The sequence below is a fragment of the Crotalus tigris genome, unplaced genomic scaffold (genome assembly GCF_016545835.1).
Source record: "Crotalus tigris isolate CLP2741 ecotype Arizona unplaced genomic scaffold, ASM1654583v1 scf7180000024384.25900115:4084858, whole genome shotgun sequence".
NCBI classification, from domain to species: domain Eukaryota; kingdom Metazoa; phylum Chordata; class Lepidosauria; order Squamata; family Viperidae; genus Crotalus; species Crotalus tigris.
The window spans coordinates 3,686,151-3,709,448 of record NW_024100554.1 but is presented as its reverse complement, the minus strand read 5'-3'; the positions used below and the strand labels follow the sequence as shown (position 1 = coordinate 3,709,448).

General features: G+C 37.7%; 1 protein-coding gene across 3 annotated transcripts in view; it reads right to left on the bottom strand.

Moving 5' to 3' along the window:
• The window catches only part of OXR1 (oxidation resistance 1), a 217,036-nt gene extending 198,176 nt beyond the window's left edge, over positions 1 to 18,860 (bottom strand). The window contains exon 1 of one of the 3 annotated variants that reach the window (XM_039328780.1): positions 18,653 to 18,860. The gene's annotated coding sequence lies outside the window, so the exon portion shown is untranslated. The remainder of the gene's footprint in view (positions 1 to 18,652) is intronic. The other 2 variants (XM_039328778.1, XM_039328779.1) reach the window with 2 other exon arrangements.
• Between the last annotated feature and the right edge of the window lie 4,438 nt (positions 18,861 to 23,298).

Here is a 23,298-nt window from a genome sequence, read left to right as displayed (position 1 = left end):
CCAACCACCCCACCCCCCCCCGACTTCCCAGAACTGAATATAGGATTATTTAACAAATATTTTAAAAATAACATTTGCAATTTATAAAATAATTAATAATAATAATAAAAATCACAATAATAATATATATAATAATAATATAGATAACATAAACTTTAAAATGAATAATATATACTAAAAAAGAAAAAAAAAAAAAATAAAAAGAGAAAAGAGAGAGAGAAAGAAGAAAGAAGAAAGTAGACGAAGAATAAAGCATATATATATATATAAAAAAAAAATATATGAATAATAATACATAAAAAATGTATATATATAAAAAAGAAAAAGAAGAAAGAAAGAAAGAAAAAACAATCATTACAAATTATAAAAAGGCTAAATAATATTTTTCCATATCCAAATTATGTTGTATAAAATTTATCCATTTTTCCCATACCGCAAAAAATTTTTCTTGAGATTGCTCCTTTAAGAAAGCCGAAATCTTTGCCATTTCTGCCAAATACGAAACTTTATGAAACCATTCTTGTAAAGTAGGCAAAGATTCCTTCTTCCAATATTGTCCTATTAACAACCTAGCGGCTGTAATCAAATTTAACATCAATATAACCTCCTTAGCATCACAGTCAATAACAATACCTAGTAAAAATAATTGCGGAGTAAATTTTACCCTCCTTTTAAAAATTCTTTGAATATTCCACCATATCTTAATCCAAAAAGCTTTTATATGCTTACACGTCCACCAAATATGGTAATAGGTAGCATCCAAATATCCACATCTCCAGCATTTCGGCTGTAGATTAGGGTACATAATGGACATTTTCTTTGGGTCAAGGTGCCATCTATAAAACATCTTATAAAAATTCTCTCTTAAATTTTGCGCTTGTGTGAATTTAACATTTCTTATCCAAATAAGTTCCCAAGTATCCATTGAAATCGTTTCACCAATATTCTGTGCCCATTTAATCATACAATCTTTAACTAGTTCAAGTTCTGAATCTAATTCCACTAAAACCCCATAAACTCTCTTAATATGGGTTGGCCTTTGATCTCTTACTTGTTTTAAAAAAATTTCATCTTCTCTAAGCCAGCCCATTTTACAATCCATCTTCCATCTATCCACTATTTGTCTATATTGGAACCATGAATAAGTTAAGTTTTCATGTGTTAATTCTTCCAAAGATTTTAACTGCCAGTCTTGGCCATCCCATCTTAATAACTGTACGTAAGAGACCTTGTCCATATTTACCCCTTTCCTTATACCTTCTATGGCATGCCGAGGTATAGCCCATAATGGTATTTTGAAGTCAAACTTCTTTGACTTCAATTTGTAATTTGTACAAAGAGGACCTGAATCTAGAAGCTAAAAGCTTTTTAAAAAAAACAAAAGGAAACAGCAGTTGATGAAAAAGTCATGCTTGATATATTGGAATGTTTCATGTTATCACTTATGGTTCTTGGAGTCTGAAGTGTAAGAGTCCAATAATACAGTAGTAACAACAACAAGAAGAAGAAACTTCTTCAGAATATTGATCGATGTGCTATCAAGTCAGATTCAACTCTTAGCAACTACATAGATTTTCTCCATGGTGATCTGTCCTCAACCTGATCCTTCAGTTCTTCCAGTATTCTCTTCTCTTTCCTTTCCACCTTTCCCAACCTTCTCCAGAGAACTGGGTCTTCGCATAATGTGTCCATAATTGGATAATTTGAGCCTGGTGATTTCTGTCTTGTCTGGGTTGATCTGTTCAATGATCCATTAATTTGTTTCTTGGCTATTCATAGTATTTTCAGGAGTTTTCAAATCTCAAAAATGTCAATACTCTTTCTATTCTGCTTCTGCAAGATCTAATTTTCCACTTCTACTGAGTGTCATAGGGGATAGTATTGTCTGCACAGTTCTGATCTTTGTAAATATGGACACATTATGACATCTGAATATCTTTTCCAAGACTTTCATTTCTGCTAGTCTGTCAATATTTCTTGACTGTTTACTCCTTTAATATTGATGGTTGGTCCTAAAAGGCAGAAGGTACCACTTCAGTATCTTCACTGTCGATTTTAAAACCAGTTGCTGCAAATGTTGTTATTACTTTGATCTTCTTTGTATTTAATCCTAGACTGTACTCCTTAACTTTTATTACTAAAACTTTCAGATCCTTTGCATTTTTAGCTATTAGAGTACAGGCAGTCCTCATTTAATGACCACTACTGGGACTGGTAACTTAGTTGTAAAGTGAAGCCACAACTGTGCTTATGCTGTTACTTCAGCTTTCCTTTCTTTAGTTATAAAGTTACTTTTTCATCACTGTCATAACAGCAAATGAGGTAGAGGACTACCTCTAGTGTTATTAGCATGATGCAAATTATTGATGCTTCTTCCTCTGATTTAAAGCCATATTCAACTTCTTCCAATCTAGCTTGTCTTAATATAAATTAAGCATACAGAATGAATAAATGAGAAAGTATGCAGCCTTATCACACTCTTTTGCTAACATGGAACCAGTCTGTTTTGTCATATTCTGTGCGTACTACAGCTTTTCGAACTGTTTATAGAGCTCTCATGATAATGAGATGTTCTCGGATTCCCATTTTCATAAGCACATTCCTCAGTTTGACATGATCAACACAGTCATAGGCCTTTTTATAATCAATGAAGCACATAATGACAGCTTTTTAATATTCTTTGGCATGCTGTATTTTCTAGCCTGCATCAGAAATAATGTCTTGTGTTGCTCGGTCTTTTTAAAAGCCAGCTGGAACATCTGGCTATTTTTTCCATGTAGAGCTATAATCTTTGTTGAGTAGTATTAGGCATTATTTTGCTCAGATACAAAAATAAGAATACTGTACAATAGTTTGCATACTTTGTTAAGACTCCATTTTTGGGTATCAGAATGTTGACTGATCTTTTCCAACCTGTTCCACTAAGTTGTTCTCCAGACTTGCTGGCACAGTTTGGTTACAACCTTTACTTCTTCCTTTGCTTGCCATATATTCTATCAAACCTTGTAGTCCTCTAACTGAGGACTACTGGTCCGGGAACTGGCACAGTTTGTGGCATGCCAGCAACTGGGCCATGCAAACAAACAAAGCCCCATCCACAGGATGTAGGCAGCACACGAAACCACGCCCCCTCCGGTCCATGGAAAAATCTTTCTCCATGGAACCGGTCCCTAGTGCCCAAAAGGTTAGGCGGCCACTGGTCTAACTTGATACTGACCAGAGTGCTGATCTAACTTCATCTTCTAGTACTAAAAGGTTGTATAATATCCGCTAAGATATCTTGGATATTAACATTTCTACTGTTTATTATTTCAACATACTCCTTTCATTTTTGTTTGGTCTTCTTTGAATCAGCTATTACCTGTCCATTGGCATTCTTTAACATATATTTTCAAAGTTTGAAACTCCTGAATTCAGAGATATTTTGGAAGGTTCTCATTATTTTTCCATGTTTGATTCTACTGTATCTTCAGTGCTTTTGCAGATGCTGGGCAATATTGTGTCCAATTGTAGCAGCATTCTGAAAATCTTTGTTAAGTTCCTTCCTGAGATGTTTCTTGGGTTTGGATTCTCTTCTCTTCTGGGCAATTCCCATGGTTTGTTTGACATCCAATTTGCTTTAATCTGTTTCTTTACCTTTGGCAGTAATGTTCACCTTTAACAACTTCTTTAAGTTCATTCCATAATTCCTCTGGGTTTTTTTTTAAATCAAAGAGATTCAGGACTTCAAAGCAATTTCTGAAAATCGTTATCTGTCCTGTCTTTAGCCACATACCCATAAAAACACAGACAGGTGATTGCAAATTTTACTGAAAAGTGTTTGAAGCAAACAGATATAAATTCAAATGCACACACACAAACACACTAGACAAATCAAGTCTCCAAACCTCCAGCAAGCTTGTGTTGAGAGAATTCCAAATCCAAAACAGGCACAAGAATGTTCAAATGAAATCCAAGGTCCAAGTATTGTAGAAGAGCCATCAGCTGCTTCAGATCCAAAGTTACAAGATTTCAAGTCAAGAATCAAAACATATGGAGTCTGATGCTTTAAGACACCATCCTATGAATAACCTAAATTTGCATATCAGATGTCAATAGTAACGGAACTCATTATTCAAGAGTGTGAGATTGTTACACTATTCCCTGTGGAACCCTTTTATTGTCCCCAGTTTTGTACTATATGTCAGTTATTAATATTAGAAGTTATTCATACTAATGTATTGATACAAATATGCTATTACATTGAAATATTTCAATCTATAAAATGAACTTTCATTGAAACTTTCAGGATAAATAATTTCAGTACAACTTGCACAATAAACCTTAGAAAGGAATTAATTTCTTGCAGTAAGTGCCACCTGTATCTTTATATAAGTTAGATAAATAAATAAAATAATATATTAAACTAAGCCATTTTGAGGTTTTAAAGTCAGTGTTCTAATAATGGATTTCCTGTTTTTTTCTGCAGAAACAATTTTTAGAACTATTTTAAGCTACTGGTCTTTGGCTTTAATAACATTAATTTAATTCAGTTCCTCAGCATTGTATTGTTCTTGGCACTGATCTGAGTTATAAGACATTACTGAATTTATAGAAGAAGAAAAACAAATATATTTCTTAAAGCTGTATAGCACAATGAAAGCTTGGTTGTACGTTGTGTACGTTCTCCTTCCATGCATGTTAAAAAGCAATTTCTGAGAACCTCAGCTATAAATTTAAACCAAATGAAGGTTCCTAGATCTAACGGTCAGATAGCAGCTTTGAGAAAACTGCAGGACTACCATTATATCTCTTTCACAATTTATATTCTCCATCAACATGATTTCTCTCTTCCTTCTGCTAATCTACTTCATTTTGACTGTGACTTGTTATTCTATACTGTGACTGTACTATTCTATATCTTCCCTGCATTAGTTGTGAATATGCTATTCCTCATACTCCACCTAGTTATGTTACTTCATATATACATATACATATACATAAATGAATAACAAATAATGTTCAAATCAGAAAATCCAACAGTAAAAAAAAAATAGATGCTTTAGAGATGAGTTAAAAGGATGACACTTTAATTTTGAAGGAAAGGAAAAAAATCCTTACAACAATAACAGTTTGCCACAGGTGGCAGCTGAGCTGTTAGGTTCAGGAAATATTACTTAGAGCAATAAAAATATATATGCAATAAAAATTGTTCAGAATGTAAATATCAATGAAAAATAGATGAAAAACAAATTCCCTTAATGTTATTACATTTCAGGATAACTTTGTTAGAGATTCTCTTAATACATATCAAAAAGTTATTCTTAGTCATTTATACTGTAAAATATATTTATATGTGAATATATATCTATACACAAATATATGACATAGCTATATACAAACATATTAACATTGAATTAATGTCAGAACAAGCAAATGATCATTAGAGGATGGAGGGTTTATTAAAGTTAAGAGTCTGAGTTAGGGAACCTGAAATTCATCCCTTCATCCTCACCTGCCCACATCTGGCTCTCCTTAGTTCCATTCTTCGTCCAGATAAACTCCCAATGTGACCATATTTGAGTGACAATTTTAATACCCAATCATTATAGATAGAGAGATGGATGAGATGAGACAGGTTGGAGATTCCTGGTAGAATGACAGTACATGTCTCTGCCATGTTACCCCTACAACACATTGTTTTATCAAAGTTCTATCGGTCTCAATGAGATAAAATGGAATTTTCAAAGACCGATTTTTCTCTCGTTCACTCTGATGCCAACAACAGTTCTGGTAATCTTCTACACACACCTTCTGCTTTGGTAAATCTTCTTTGAAATGAATGGAACAGATTGTGATATTTGATGAATGTTTCCTCTTTTCTGACTGAACGTTTCCAAGTGCTTAGCAGAGGAGAAGGAACAGAATATTTTCTATAGCAACCCCACGATTTATCGGTTTGCTTCTTGCTTATGAACTATGCAAAAAAATTATTTCACTGAAAAAGTTATTTAAAACTGTGGCTGTCAGTGGTTGTGTTGCAAAATCCTTATGGAGATATTTATATGCAATCTGGAATAAGGTGCATAGCACCTAGATTCTGATAAACAAAGCTGATTTTTACTTTATTCAAAGGAGTCATTATTTAAATAACATCTTAATGGTGAGATAGCAAAGTTCTCCATACTTTTAGACCTTCACTTTTGTGATGTATTCCCTATTAATCTTCTTGATTTCAGTGTATTTGATGTTGTCAGCTTGAAGGATACCCAGCATGTTTCTCCTGATTCCTGTTATTTTTCGGTACTTGATTATCCAATCATGTGGCACAGAATCAAATGCTTTCTTGTAATCCAGGATGCATCATACCGAAACTGCACCCACCGCATTGCAATGGTAAAAAAATCGTGATACGTTGTAACATGTCACATGACATTGCAAATTTGACACCCCTGTTGTAATCAATCCAAGCTACATTCAAGTTGGTCTTCCTTCTCTTGCACTTTCCAGAATCATCTTGTCAATTAGGAACTGACTTTTGTTCATCTGCTGATTGGGCAGTTTCCTTTCTTCCCAAGTTTTCAACTAGATGATGTTGGACTGCATCAGCTACCACACCAGTTAGCAGTTTGAAAGTTGCTGGTAAGCAGGAAATTGGCCTGTAGCTGCCTGGTGCTGCCTCTTTTATTGGATCTCTCATTATCAAGTAGGTTTTGCCAGATGTTAACCTATCATCAGTTTCCCCTCCTTGCAGTATCTTGTAGCAATGAGTGGGTGGAGACCAATCAGATGCAGTTCATCTTCACCTGCTGTTGACCAGTTCTTGATCTTGCCCCTTTCTTCACCATTTTTCTAGTTATTACACATTCTTTCAACTTCTTTTTATCTGTATCTAAGATGCATTTTGTTGTATTTCTTTGGGTTGTCCCATATCTGCACCCAGAATTGCACTGTTTCTTATTTGTCATGTGTTGACTGGTTTATTGTAATTTCTACACTGATGATGATGATGACGACGACGACTGTGTTGGTGTTGGTAATGCCTTCATCAGGTTTATTGTTACTTTGATTCCTGGTGGCTCCTGAACTAGTTCCTGCAATTTTCTTGGCCAGGTTTTTCAGAAGTGGTTTGCCCTTGCCTGCTTCCCAGTATTTAATTTCATTGTTATGCTAGATGGAGAAAGGAAGATATGCAAAAAAGCCAAGCTACCCACAGTCAGTTGGAGCTGAGTGGTGTCTAAACTGAAATAAATACAAAATCATTCAAAAATATGAAATATGGATTAGCAGTGAGATTGAATGCAATAATTGCTTTTCTTTTTTGCCCTGGTTATGTTGACTCACTCCATACATTTGATTCTACAATATGGGATTTTAAAACAGTTTAAACTGATCTTTTCAGTAATTATTGCAGCCACATCAATCATTCATATATTAACCATCTGAGAATGTGTTCATGTCAACAGTACATATCTTGCCATTTCCTCTGAAATTAACGCACAATGCATTTGGGATTCAGTTATAAGGAGAGGCAAGTGGGTGAATTAAATTTGTAATGACAACATCTGCATATTAAGATCTATTACTCATGGTGCACAAATAACACAACCTATTCAGAAGAAATTAGCATTCCTTTCATAACGTTAAAGATATAGAATGTATTCACAATCCTATTTGTTGGTTTCAAAAATGCCCACATCTGTTCCCTGATTTAATATAATTGGGGTGAAAAATATTCAAAAAACACTGATCAGCTAATTCTTTTTCTCTCATTAGCATAATTTGAGAATTACATTCAGTACTGCTCTTATGTCACAGCAAGTTAAATTTTGGCAGAACTTGTATATCTACCACAGTGAAGATCCATTTCTATTTCCTTATTATCCCGAGAGACACACATAGACAGCTTTGCCTTTCTTGACTTCTTCCTTGACTTTTCCATATTCTAGGTTTCTCTCTTCCTGAGAGATGCATCTTCCACTTTAAATTTAAATGTGAATCCTCAGAAGCTTCAATGTTCTATATATATATCAACCCAAAGAATGCTTATGGAAGAAAGAAGTAAAAAGAGTTTATTTCCTTACTTGAATATCACCATATCAGAACTAATTTGATGTAGTGGTTAAGGCACAAGGCCATAAATTGAGAGATTGTGAGTTCTAGGCCTATCTTAGGGGGAAAATCAGTTTCCCTCAGACTAGGAAACAGGCAATGGCAAATCACTCCCAAAACATCCCTGCCAACTTGTTCCGGCGGTTAGTCACCAGGAATCAAAACTGACTCAAAGACACACACACAAATGTACCCACACACAAATGCACCCACACATCTAGGACTTCCCACAGTCATTAACAATGTAAAGCAGAACAATATATATTTGAATCCTGTGTGGTATGGCTCCTTTTTAAAAGCATGCTATAAAACTGTAGTTTATATCATTGCAAATGTCAGCACTTTTTTATCCACTAAAGATTTATAACCGCAGGCATATCTATAGGGATACATTTGGTTTTATAATAAAGCAGACCCCAAGCAGACATAAATGTAATTTGAAGACAGATTTTTTTTAAACTCCTACCAAGAAGGTACTTACTAAAAGTTATAGGAACAGAAAAAGACCACAGTCAATTTACTTAAAGAGTTTTCTTTTTTCTCTCTCTCTGCCGCGGTATTTCTTTTGGTAGAGACAGCTATATATGTTGTTTGATAAATATATACTCAGCTAGCCTGTAAGTCCTTTAAAATGACAAAAGTTCAAACAGCATACATTTTTAGTGTTCTCTACCCATAAACTGTATTTAATATGCAAAAAAAAAAAAAATTCTGAGCAGTTCTATCTTCCTGGCTTCAAAGACATAGAGATCATCCTGGACCGCCGAACAGCTGATGGGCGGTGTTCCACAGGACGCTGAACAGCTGATGGGCGGCCAAATCGTCAGATGGTGTTGGGAACCGCGCCGGCTTGGCGGCACCCCGCAGGACACTGGAAGACGCTGGAGTCGGGAACGTGGTGGAGAGGAGGCCGGACGGGACAGCTGTTGGCTCTTTATCACAGTTCTGGCCGGATGCTGGCTAGGTGGGTGGAGGGCAGAGTTGGTTGCACCTTATTATTATTTAAACCGCGCTGGGAGGCAGTTGCTCCCAGCGCGGACTCTGTATACCAGGGGAAACTTTGTCTGTATGCCTTGCATGCCAACGATACCTTAAAGTAAAGTTGCTGCTTCCTGTGTAACGTTTGCCTCGGTGTCCTTCTTTCCAGGAGTATGGTAGGATCGTTGACATCTACTTAGTTGTCCAAACTGGTTGATATTGAGACATCAGGGAGAGATAGAATACACTGCTGAATTATGTAGAGAGGTCCATAAATTTATTTTCCTAATTTCCTTTTAAAGATTAATCAATTGGACTAACGCTGGAGGGACACAGGTTTGATACAAGTAGTCCTCGACTTACAACCACAACTGAATAAGGCAGTTGTGTTGTGAACTCTGCCTCATTTTACGACCATTTTTGCCTTTTTAAAGTGAATCATTGCAGTTGTTAAGAGAATGTGGCTTCCCCCATTGACTTGACTTGTTGGAAGTCAGCTGGAAGGTTACAAATAGTGATCACATGATCCTAGGGCCAGTTGCCAATTTTGATCAAGTGACCATAGGGGTACTGAAAAGGTTGTAAGTGTGAAAAACAGTCATAAGTCACTCTTAAGTTACAGTGCTGTTGTAACTTTGAACAGTCACTGAATGGTTGTCTGTCAGAGATTATCTGTATCTTCTTTCAGCCAGTAATTGTAGATGGCTGATGCATTCACTCTTACTCTGCCTATAACAACAAACAGCAGCAGCAGCAGCAGTAGTAGTAAAGTTGGAAATGACCTTGGAGGTCATCTAGTCCAACCCCCTCCTCAGGCACAAAACCCTATACCATTTCAGACAAATGGCTATCAGTCTCTTCTTAAAAGCTTCCAATGTTGGAGCATTCACAGCTTCTGGAGGCAGGTTGTTCCACTGATTAATTGTTCTAACTGTCAGGAAATTTCTCCTTAGTTCTAGGTTGCTTCTCACTTTAGTTAGTTTCCATCCGTTGCTTCTTGTCCTGCCTTCAGGTGCTTTGGAGAATAGCTTGATTCCCTCTTCTTTGTAGCAACCCCTGAGATATTGGAACACTGCTATCATATCACCCCTCGTCCTTCTCTTCATTAAACTAGACATATCCAATTCCAGCAACCGTTCCTTATATGCTTTAGCCTCCATTCCCCTAATCATCTCTGTTGCTCTTCTCTGTACTCTTTCTAGAGTCTCAACATCTTTTTTACATCGTGGTGACCAAAACTGGATGCAGTATTCCAAGTGTGGCCTTACCAAGGCATTGTAAAGTGGTATTGACCTTACCGTGATCTTGAGTCTATCCCTCTGTTAATGCAGCCTAGCACCATGTTGGCTTTTTTGGCAGCTGCAGCACACGGCTAGCTCATATTTAAGTGTTTGTCAACCCTTAATACTAGTTTGTCAACTAATAGGTTTTTCTGCTGAACAGGACAAACTGGTGGAGGGAACATTGCATACAGTGATCTGATGTATGGTGTCAGCTGTATATTCTGATCTATAAAAAAGTCAGAATATACAGCTGACACCAAAATACATAATAATCTCTTTGGAACACTTTACTTTGGAGATACAGTTTTTTTAAAGTACGCTTACATAACCATTTCTGACTATATATAAAATAACTCAACAACTAGATTCCATTTTCTATCCTCATCATTTCAGAAGCAAATTATTATTTATTATTTCAATGTGCTGCAATTAGATTATCTAGGGCAGACATGTCAAACTCGCGATGTCACGTGACATCGCGCGACGTATCAGAACTTTTTCCCCATTGCTAGCAATGGGGTGGGCGCAGTTTCCTCGTGACGTGTCTGGCCCGTGGGCTGGCAGCTTGACACCCCTGATCTAGGGCTACTCGATCCAAGCCACAACATTCTGGACAACCACTAGATGGCAGCACAAATCTGAGTTTTCTAATCCTCTTTGAAGCCTTGTGGCCTAATCAATGTTTTGCAGATTGGCTCATGAAGTTCTCTTTCCTGTCCTGGCCATCTTTGTGCCTTTTTTATTTATATACCGCTTATTTCTTTTCAGATTTGTCCTCACAAATTGTGTCATAAGATCCATTTCAGCACAAATGCATTAACTTAAATCATAGTCTAAATGTTAATTTAAAAATATTAACTTTTAGACAAAGTCATGCTTAAGAAAAGATGTAGAACTAAAATAGATTTTTCTTAGGAATTATTCTTTAGAAATCCTGCAGTTTGAGGCTATATCTTTATACAGAAGCTCAAGAGAATCTTGCATGCATCTGAAAATGCAGGGCAGTAATAATTTAATTTAAAAGATACATAATTTGATAATTATCTAAAAATAATAGCATTCCAACAGAAGGGAATATCTGTAGCTCAGGGTTGAACTGTAGAGTTCTGACCTGGGTTGCTTGCTTGCAGATGCTTCATGATCCGACTACGTAGGTAACATTATCAGTGCTTTCATCATCAAGTACTAGTGATGTTACCTAATCAGCTATTGAAACATCTGCAAAAAGAAAACCAAGCTCAGAGAGCCCCAAAGAACTCCACATTAATAGCATTTTACTCTTCCCTGCAGCTTCCTAGAGAATGATTAAAAATCTTGCATTGAAAATGCTGAGAGGCAGCAGTTTAGAAGGCTGATAAAGGCTGATTCAAGCAATATCACTTCAGATGTATAGAATTTACTTTTTAATATTTGAATCAATACAGATTATACTACTAAACTCTGGATTCTTATAGATTTTACTTATTCTAAATATATATGCCAGAGGTAAGTGTTTCATTCCTCATGACTGTTCTAAGAATCTTTATTTAATGGTTATGTTTTTACTTATATGCGCCTCTGTCTTAAACTGCTGGTACAGCATGAGATTCATTTTCCCGACGGGGGGAGGGATGATGTCCAAGTAAAACTTGAATGGTCATTACTATATCAAAATAGATATTTAATTTTTTAAGATGTTTATCCAAGAATAATGATCGCTTAGCCTGCAGCTATTTTCCACGTTCCTCCAGAGACAAGTAATCTCCAATCCTTGCTTGGCAGTTTAATGAACCCCCTTTACGAAAGTATCTACACTTCAAAAAAATAAAAATGGGAACCACAAAAATGTGATTACAGCTAAAAAAAAAAAAAGCAAAACTTCAATCACACCACTGCAGCTTTCATCTTGTCTTTTGTGACCATACTCTGCAGATATCCCTGGCCCTTTGATTAGGTGTGTCAAACACTGTGACTCAATTTCCAACATTCTGAGACAGGAAACAGTAAAAGCATTCTAGATAATATATTCCAAAAAATATTTTGAAAACAAGAGACTTAGTCTAAAATATATTTCCAAAAGTCTAGGAAAACAATGAAAATCCTGTTTCAGGCCCTGGATTAAGGTCCCCAATTCACTTTACGTTGTATTTTGCTCTTTGTAAACTTCTACCTTCTAGAATTGTTAAATGTGGCTTTCAGTCATTAAAAAGTTACCCAATTCTGTGTTCTAGGTATTTATCCAGAAAATAAATATTTTTTTTCAAAATTCTTAACTTACAGTAATTACAAAACTGTTGGATTTTGTTACAAAAAATATGTAACTTATTCCAAAGATTTTCCCTATCAAATAATTTCAATTTCAAACAGTTTCAAATAATTCAAAGTACTCTGCCAAAATACATGAAGGTGAAAAAAATCCCCAACTCTATGTTTCTCAATCTTGGCAACTTTAAAATATATGGATTTCAAATGCCAGAATTCCCCAAACAAACTGGGTGGGGAATTCTGGAGTTGAAGTCCACATTTCTTAAAGTTGCTAAGGTTGAGAAACATTGTTCTGTTTCCAAGATTTTCTATTTATTCCCAGAAATAGCATTATAGATACCTAAGTGAAATATCTATGCGGATTCTCAGTCATCCAGGTCATGGTTGTCGCAAAAGTGCTTTTTCAAGATGCAACTGGACTTTGTTTTTCTTCTTCTTTCCAAGAAGCTTCTTCCATTCTGACTGGACAGTAGGGAGTGAAAGGATTTATATTCCTTGCAGACAGATGGTCATTTGCATTATTTTAGAGAGTCACTGAGGCCACCTGGAGGTTTACCTGTGTCCTCGGAGTCACCTGAGTAATGCAAATGGGTGAGGGCGCCTTCTTCAAACTGCTGAAAGGACCGTGTTGTAGACTGGAGATAGATGATGTCATATCCCTCCCCCTCTGTTGAGAGAGGGCTGTTCAATTTTGACACAGATGGCCTCTTTGACCCCTCTTTCAAACTAATGGACCTCTCTGTCCAAATGTGGGCAGAGGGATCAAAGAGACCATCTATGTCAGAGTTCTCCAGTCAGAGTTGGAGAAGCTTCTGGGATGAGAAGCGAAATGTCTTCAAAGAAAAACAAGAAAGTCCAGTTACCTCTTGAAAAGGCACCCTTGAGACTAACTGAAATATGTATAGTTCTTGATTTCTTTATCTTGTTCAAATATATGAGACTTGACAGATAGAAACAAAGACTACAATCAGCTTCCAGTTTGATTGATAGGTAGTAAAATGGTAAAAGAGGAACGCAGAGAGTTTTGTCATAAATATATATTAAAAAAAAAAACAAGACAGATTTCCTTCTAGAATCCCACTCTCTCATTTTTATTTCTGAGCTCCACCATGTTCTCCAAGATGTAAGATTTATATTCAAGCTAGTTAATTAAGCTGACACCACTTGTTTTTGATGGAGACATGTTCACTTTAACCTAGAATCTAGACAGAAAAAAACAAGAACACAGGATTATGCTTTCAAATAAATGGTTCCAGTTCCTCCCTTCTATTAGGGTGACCAAGTCTAATGGTTTTAGAAAATGAAAAGCTAGTACAAAACCATGGGAGTTTGCAAGGGGAACAAATGAGGGCATTTGCATGATGGTGCATCCCATCAGTGCCATATCTTATGTATCTGCATCTGATATTATGACCCAAAACTATAATTGCAGCATTTTGTGTGATGATCATTGTACACATGCATCTCCATTTTGAAGCCACTGGTTATGGATACCTCTGGTACAACTAAACACACATCTGACAACAAATAAATAACTTTATTGTTCATAAATGCGTATGGTGAATACTTGGGACATAAGATAGCTGAAGCAAGCTACAGGAGATCTAGATATAAAAAATACGTGTTGACAAAAACACTGATCAGCAAAAGGACAGACAACAAGCAGAGAAACAGCAAATATAGACAAATATAAAAATACAAGCTGATTTAAAAAACACAGAAATATGTGTGTGTATATCTGTATATAATTATGAGGCACTTTTATCTAATTATTTTATCATTCATTACCTTCAAGTCACTACTGAGTCCCAGCAACTGCCTGGACTAATTCCTGTGGCTTTCTTGGCAAGGTTTTTTAGAAGTGGTTTGACCTAGCTTTCCTCCTAGGGCTGAGAGAAAGTGACCAGTCCAACATCAATCAGCTAGCTTCATGCTTAGGGCAGGACTAGAACTCATGGTCTCCTGGCATCTAAGCTGATGCCTTAACCACTGTAGCAATCTGGTTCTCTACAACTTCTATATCAGCTCTATTTGACCCAGGTTTCTATGTACTTGAGTATTTGTCCCATACTTCTGAAATGTATTCAATACATAACTAGAATATGTAATTACTTTCCAGGGAGGGGGAGAATGTGTATGTGAAACAGCAGCAGTGAATCACTGCAGTTGATAAGTTAGTAACTCAAGTTACTGGCTTCCCCATTGACTTTACCACTAGCACTAGCACTTAGACTTATATACCACTTCATAGTGCTTTACAGCCCACTCTCTAAGTGGTTTATAGAGTCAGAATATTGTCTCCAACAATCTGGGTCCTCATTTTACCAACCACGGAAGGATGGAAAGCTGAGTCATCCTTGAACTGGTGAGAATTGAACTGCAGAACTGCTGGCAGCCGGCATATCAGAAGAAGTAACCTGCAGCACTGCATTCTAACCACTATGCCACCATGGCTCTTTGCTTGTCAAAAGGTCACAAAAGGTGATCCCACGACCTTGGGACATAGCAAAGATCATAAATATGAACCAGTTGCCAAGCGTCCAAATTTTGATCACATGATCATGGGAATGCTGCAACGGTTGTAATTGTGAAAAACGGTCATAAGTCATTTTTTTCAGTGCCGTTGTAACTTTGAATGATCACTAAATTAACTGTTGTAAGTTGAGGACTACCTGCATAGTTGTAGACTGGCAAAATGCCTGAGATTTTGTCTTTAAAAACATACTGTAAGGAAATGACTTGATGCAATAATTTCAAGCAAATGAAAAGTTTACAACTTTTCTCAAATTCATAGAAACAGAACACTTGGAATAAGACTTGATTTGAGTGGGAGGATATTTATTTATGAGCTACACACATCCTGCAGTCAACTTTCACACGTAATCAGCATCTGACACATGACACATCTCACACACACACACACACACACACACACATCTTGTGTGTGTATGTGTTCATTCATACTGCATATAACTTCCAAATAATATGGGTTTTTTGAAGGTCTCAAATTCCATAATTCATAATAATCAAAGTTATTTAAAAGTGCATTTATAGAAACTGAGCTGTTAACACATAAAAAATAAATGTCTGTGTATATTTTCTAAAATTCTTGTCTCATACAATCATTGATCTGTGTGAGTCACTACGGACATAAAACATTTTTCCAATTAAGAAAAAATGAAAATGTCCTATGCTTCTTCCTCAGTCTAGTTTTTCAGATGTCAGCCCGAATTTCCAGAGCCAACTACTGTCTGATGGAACTGTGGCAGAAGCATCTTGTATAGGCCAGATATCCACCTACCTTTCTAAATTTCAGGAAGCAATAACATATTCTGGAACAACCTTCTACAATATTAGCATATTGTACCCTGAAGCTCTTCAAATACATAGGCATAACTATTAACAGGGCTGATTAGGACCTATGGGGTGTATCATATCAACATCTGGAGGGCACTAATTATCTAAATAATCAGAGTGTGAACATCATAGAAATATATTACAGTACTTATCTTGGAGTACATATTCAGTGCTGCTTGGCAGCCAGTCATTTCCACAGGAAAAAAACACTGAACCCCATTTTAAAGACATTATTGGGTTGCATCCCATCCCCCTATCAGAACACCACTTCACTGTGAGAGCACATTATCAGTTTCACTTGTGACAGAAACATGACATGTTCTGTTCATTGACAGCTCTAACTAAAATTTAAAGAAAAATGAACCCAAAACATTACGATGATCCCCAAAGCTATCGCAATAAGCTAGTACTCTACTCACAAAAGCAAGCAATTTAATAAATCCTATGTGGACTTATTAAACCAATTAGAACCAATCAGAAGCTTTGTAAAACTGATCTTTCCATTCTGGTCTTTTTTTCAATCCAAAGTTTTGAAAAAGAAACATTTTGTTTATTTCCCAATCATTTACAAATGGTTAATTATAAATAACTAACATTATTAGTTAGCATTAAATTTGTTTTAATGAGACAGCTACCTTGGTTACAAAAAGGAAATCTAAATATATCAGAAGAAAAACAGTTGTTTTATTTATATCTTTTTAATCAAAGAAAATATCATTTTCAGTTCTCTGATTCTCTTCCTGATTCAACCGTAGCTTAGCAAAAATCAAAATTTAGTATCTCTAGATTTTTTAGCAATTTAGAAAGGACAGTATATTTAGTACAGGGGGTGTGTACACATAAGTTGTTCTCAGTGTTCTGCTCAAAATCATATTTAAAAATTAATTTATTATGCATTATTTTCTGTTTATATCACTTATATACCAGTAAGTCAAACTGGCAAGCAAGAAGAAGGATTGAGTTTACTTTAATATTTTTCCAGCCAAGTTATAAGATGCTTTTCAATCCTCAGAGAGGCATCTTTAATATATCTAGTCTGAATTCCATTTCTATTGTCATAGTAACTTATTCTGCTGCCCCCCTCCCCGTGGCATGCTTTGGATAATTGTGTAATTTAATTTGAATGCAAAGTACTGTTTAACCTAACATCTAGTCTGGCATGGTCAACATCATGGTTGACTCTTGTGAGTTTACTACTTTTAAAGCCTGGGTGCATTAACACTGTGAATGTCTTCCTTCAGTTATGACAGCTCTGGCACCATAACACTGTCAACACTGTTTTCACACCGGCTATGCCTATTTCTAGACTCTAGAAATCTAGAATCTAGAGCCTGCGCTTATGAGAGGGACCGATTGACCAAGAGGGCACTGGCAAAACAGCATTATTCTGACACCTGCAGAAAGAAGCAGGAGACAGCTGAAGACGCCATAAAATTAGGTTGCAGGTATCTAAGACACCTTCCTTTCTTTCTGAGAGGACTGGGTCATGTTGAGTGTAGAGACAGTCAACACTTTTCTCTTATTCATTCACAAAAGCTGGTATTTCCCCAAGGAAGCAAAGCATGGATATGCCACGGCATAGGAAGATATCCAGCTGATACTCTACTGCCACAGGGCTTTCCAGACACCACCGGCTGGTCGCCAGCCCGACAAGCAGCAGGGATTGGCAAGGTAGAGCCACTGACCCCATAAATCCCAATCTAACGCGCTCCCCCGCCTCCAGGCACAGAAGTGTGTCGCCCCAGCCGGACTCACAGCCTTAACGCTTATCTGGATGGGCATGGCTGACCTGAGGCAAGGGTCTTCTACACCGTCCGGCTCTGAATCTAGCTGGTGCATTTCACGCAGGGAAGGAAGCCAACGGCTCCTCCGGGCGAACGAAATTGCTTTCCCCCCCCCCCAAAAAAATGGGTCAGGAGTCGGAGGCTTAGGGCTTCGAGTACTGCGGCTTGCGCAAGCGACCGGCCGCTAATCCACTCAGCCCGGGTCATTGGCGCAAACTCCAATCGCCATTCTCTCTCGCCGAGCGCCGGCGATTAAGTCGGGAAAGCCAACTCGCAACTGCCACTGGGAGAGCCGGGGAGTCTTCTTTCCCTCCAGAACCGGCCCTTTCCACGCCGGACGCTCGCGTGGAATTCCCCAGCGCTTGAAGCTCAAGCCCAGGCGATCCACCTTCCTCTCTGCCCAGCCCCGAAGAAGCTTCCCTGCCGGTTATTTAACCTTCCTGCCAGCCCGCAAAAAACTATCCACCACTCCGTTCCACCTCCCCACCGGCCGACCTTCGCTTCTTCCCTTGCGCTCAGATGCCCTCTTGCAAGAAAACTAGCAAAGTGGCCGGAGAACCAAAATCTAGATAGAAGTATTCGTCACGCGAGCGCACGGAGAGAGCCAGAGACGAGCTCTGCGCGTCAACGAAATATTAGTAAGTCCTCCAGCCTAAGCGGAGGAAAGGAAAAGCCCAGAACATGGCGAAAAGGACTCTCCAAGCTTGCTGAAACTATCCCGGGGAAGAAAACCGAAGGCGCGCGCGAATCCCGGGCTTTGTTCCAGCCCTGTGGAAGGACCAGCTCCCTTCTGCCTTCCATCCACGCTTGAAGCTTCTGCTGCTCTGGGTAGCCGCTACAGACCCCCGCCCCGCCCCTGCGACTTCAGGGACCGAAAGGAAGACGGAGGGAGGCGAAAGAAGCCAAGAAACTTACTTGCCAAGGAGGTGCCCAGCGGATAAGAAGAGCGGGGGGGTACGTTCGTCCGCTTCACTGATTCCTGCAGAAGCCGGCGCAGCCGCTGGCTCAGCCCCGGCAGCCAGTCAGAGCGAGCGAGCGCGTGCGCCACGGCCCTCTCCCAGTGAATGGGATTAGCCGAGCGCGCATCCTGGCCGAGCAACGTTCAGGCATGCTCAGTCGGCTGACCTTCTCCGTGTAGAAAGTACCATTGAGTGGAGGGAGGGGAAAAGGGAACGGGCGGGGGCAAGAAGGAAAGAAATGGATGCTACCATCAAGAGGCCAGCTAAAAATAGACGCGGAGGGAGGAGGGGGGGAATTGCTGGAAGTTAAAGAGACAGGAGCTGAGCTGAGGAGGCTCTCTCTTGATTGTGGACCAATGCAGCAAAAGAACACGATGATCTCCCCATTATAAACTGAGCACATCTAGATTGGTGGGTAAGGAATGGTCATTAAAGAAAGAAAATCCCACACATACATAATAATATGTATTATTTTAGTATGAGGTATAGTATGAATAAAGAAAAATGTAAACAAGAAACAACGGGACAAGGACAAATATATCTAAAGAAGAATAAGGGGGCAAATGTAAATAATAGAAGATTACCGTTACAAAATTGCTGTTTAAAAAAGGAGTATACAATGTGTGTATATGTGTATTATGTTTTTTCATTTTTAAAAAATAAAAAAAATCCCATGGTTGCATTAAAGTTTATGTGAAGCATCTGTATGTAAATATACTGCACTCTTTATTGTACACAAAATGGCAAAGAAAACCTCTTTGGAACATGTAACATGCCTCAGAAGAAAATATATGTAGGTAAGTATCTTCTCTTTCAGTTTTCTGAAAGAGAATTGGCTTCAAGCTAACATTTTTTATTTATTTGACATTAACAGTCCAAGGTAATTGTCCTGCATTTCATTAATTCTAGATATCCTGTAGAAGCCACAGTGACCCTAAAGGAGTCATGATGCCATTGTACTCATTTATATAGTAGGTAATTTTATGCAAATTTCATGATTTATTTAATTTGCATCATGATACTTGACATATGATGTTGTTGGCCCCTTGCAGATGCCAAATTATTAATGGTCTTTCTCTCTAGCTTTCAATGCTTCAATTAAATCCCAAGAAAGATGTTATGCCAGAATTCTTGTCAGGCACAAGGTAAATGTGCAAATTCAGGCAAACTTAACTTGACAGAAAGTTCTGCAACAGAAAATGGCACCCTCTCCATCCCTTCAAGAATAAGAAACATTAAAACCACCAAAAAATATGAAAGAATTTGCAGACATAAGGTAAAAAAATATGAAGCAATTATGTAAAGGGAAAAAAAAGTAAAAAAATGCTAGGCAGATTTCAGCACAACATTAACCAGAACAGTACATGTAAAGGAGTTCAATTATGCACCACCATTATCACTGCATAATGAATCTTCTCCCTTGGCTAATATTCTAGAAACAATGCTTTAGTTATTATTCTAGCCATTGTCTATCCACTGCAAAATGAAGTATGGACTTCAGCTTTCTTTTGCCAATTGCCCCCCCCCCCAATGCTGATATCAATCCATCTTTTAGGTTTCTTCTGTGGATGCTTTTTAGCAAGTGGGATCCATTCTATCACTGCCTTGGTCCTCTTGGCATCAGTTCTTCTTGCTATGTGACCAGCTCATTTCCATTTCAATTCTTTTACTCTCTTGATGGTATCACATACTTTTATTTGTTTTCAAATCCATTTGCAGGGCATTCTATCTTGTCTTGTGACACCAAGCATGTATTTTTCTATTGAAAGAAAAATCTTCATCAGGGTCCAGTCCAAGCCGGGGATAAACAAAATGGAGACTGCTTTAGAAATAAGGTTATAGTTTATTGAAGAGCAGAACCACAAGACATGAGCCTCTGAAGCAGCTGACCACATGTTGGTGGGAGTGGTGGGTTTTTATACTTTCTTGGGCTTTTGTGTTTGGAGTTGTTCCTGTTTGAGGCTTTGTATTTCCTGTATCATGTACTTTGACCTGAGTCTGAGTGTGCCTTTTGGTATTCTGATAGTGGTGGGCTAATCCTATTATGTCCCAAAGGTTATATCCTGCTTCCTGGGACTGTGACTGATGACTATGTCCTGCGCTGGATTTTTTTGGATGAGGGGTTGTGCAGTGGTGGGATTCAGATATGTGAACAACCAGTTCTATGTGTGAATGCAGCTTCTAGAAGTCTGTTCTGGGCCTGGGCAACAAAAAATTAGCTACCGCTTCTGCCAAAGTGGTGCAAACCGGCTGAATCCCACCACTGGGGTTGTGGTTCTAATTCTATCACTCTATTGTTAGCTATCAGTTTTGCAAGGGATTTCAAAATATCCTGTCTTGAGTGGGCTTCTGCCTGGTGATATTTGCTCATGAATGGGCTGAATGGGATTATCAAATCTGTATTTCTAAAAGGTAGTTTCCTGAGTTTCTACTGGGGGCTATTAAGAAAAACTGGGCCTGCTTCTCTACCTTTAAGATCCTTTGGGGAAATATAATATCCTGCCTTTTTAATATTCCCCAAAATATTTCTTTCTCTGGGGGGGTTGACATTTCCATGGCTCTTTGCACCACTCAAAGCTTTTGTTTCGATTGCGGGATTAGTGTCCATGTTTCGCTAGTATATGTTAGAACAAGTAGCACACACTGATTGAAAACTTTTTTCTTCAGGCAGAGAGGGCTGTTATTCTTGAAAATCACGCTTAGCTTGCAAAATGCTTACCAACCACATTTAACACATTGTTTAATTTCCTTTACCACTTTGCATTGAGATCTGTTGGCCAAGATATAGGTAGGACCATTCATAAGGTTGCAGCCTAGACACAAGAATCTAGTCAGCTAAAGTTCAACATTAAATTGGTGGGAATTCAGGAGTGGTTGGACTTGGAGCGCTTGTGGGAATGCAACAACTCTAAACTGATGGTGCACTTTACTCTGTTCCCTGCCTGCTCTTCTCGTACAAAAATTGCTCCTGATAAGAGCTGACAGTGCTGTGCTAGGTAAATATTATGCCTGACCTTCTGAAGGAACTTTCCTGTGATGTCTTAAGAGAGCAATCTCCATTCCATAAATGCCCTGAAGTCACTTTATGTTTCACCAGATTTCTGAAATAATGAACCAAGGTGTCACCTTAAAATGAAGTTAAAATGTTCTGTGAAATGCTTGCACTTTCAACCAAATTACCCACTTCATTATTTAAGGAAAACACACCATGAAGTATAAGTAAGTAACTGAAACCGACTCTTTAAATTGCACATTTTCTGTCAGAAAGCCTAATGACCGGCCTACAATGACGCATGCGCAGATAGTAGAAAAAGCTAGAATTGCCAGAGCGCATGCGTGAACGCCGGGACGAAGCCACTGACACTAATTAAAGCAAATCGAGCTGCCGAAGCATCGGGAAGCCGTCGAAGCATCGGGAAACGTCACGTGGCGGCAGCTGAAGGCTAGAACAATCGGGATGGGTGTCCATATATGGGTCTGTAGGGCGGTCCGGAAGAGGGTGGCGGTGCTTGGGTGTTAGCGTGGGTGTGGGCTAGGCGGGGTATTTTGAATTGTATAAAAGAGCCATGATTGCAATGGTTGTCAGTGCTGACTTTAAACTGCGTTTTTGCTGTAATAAAGTAAAGTTCTTCGTTCCTGACGTGGTGGTTTGTGTCTGTTGGTTGCGAAGTCAAGACGAGGCAACACCTAATAGAATAAAATTATGCATTCTGGGATTTAGAAAGACATGACCTGAAATTTGTATGGTATGGATATTTGTGGTACAACTTTAAAAATCATTGTGTTAGAAGTGCCTTGTTGAGAATATGGGACAGATACAAACTCAGGTTGTGCCCAAAAACATTTTTGTGGCTGTCAGCAAAAGTAGCATTTCATAGACAAGAAATAATAAGCACAAACAAATGGCTAATTTAACAAGAAATTTGTCAAGGGGGTTATAAAATAGAATTTGTCAAGTGAAATGTAAAATAAAATCAAGAGAAAAACTGATGGCAGAGGGATATATGTCAGTAGTTCTATTACAATTATTTAAAAAGATTTAATGTAGACAGAAAAAATTAAGGTTTTGAACATTAAAACTCTACATTTAAAATAGAATTGTGCACTAAGGATAATCATGTAATTGCTAAAATATATAAACATTTATTGAAATTTTAAATAGAAGTGAAAGAATGTGCGATAAAATGGGCTAAAATTTTTGGTTATAATATACAAATGGAACAATAGAAAAATATGTGATTGAAAGGACTGAAATTTATACTATATTATAATCTTTTTAAAGAGATTTTTTATAAAATGATGTCTCATTGGTATATGTAATCAGAGAAATTGCTTGGAGTATAAAGACATTTAAATTTATTTTGGAAATGTAAACAACAAGAAAGGACATTGTATTATGTTTGGTGGTAGAAAATCCTGGATTCAAATACAACCATTGATTGAGAGGATTTTAAAGTTTGGTATACAATTGAGACCAGAGATTTTTCTTTTGAGACAAACAGATGGGGGAAAAGCCATGGAACTTTGTTTTTGTAGATGATAATTGCAACAATATTACAATATTTTATACACAAAGATGGAAAAATTCAGCACTATCCACAA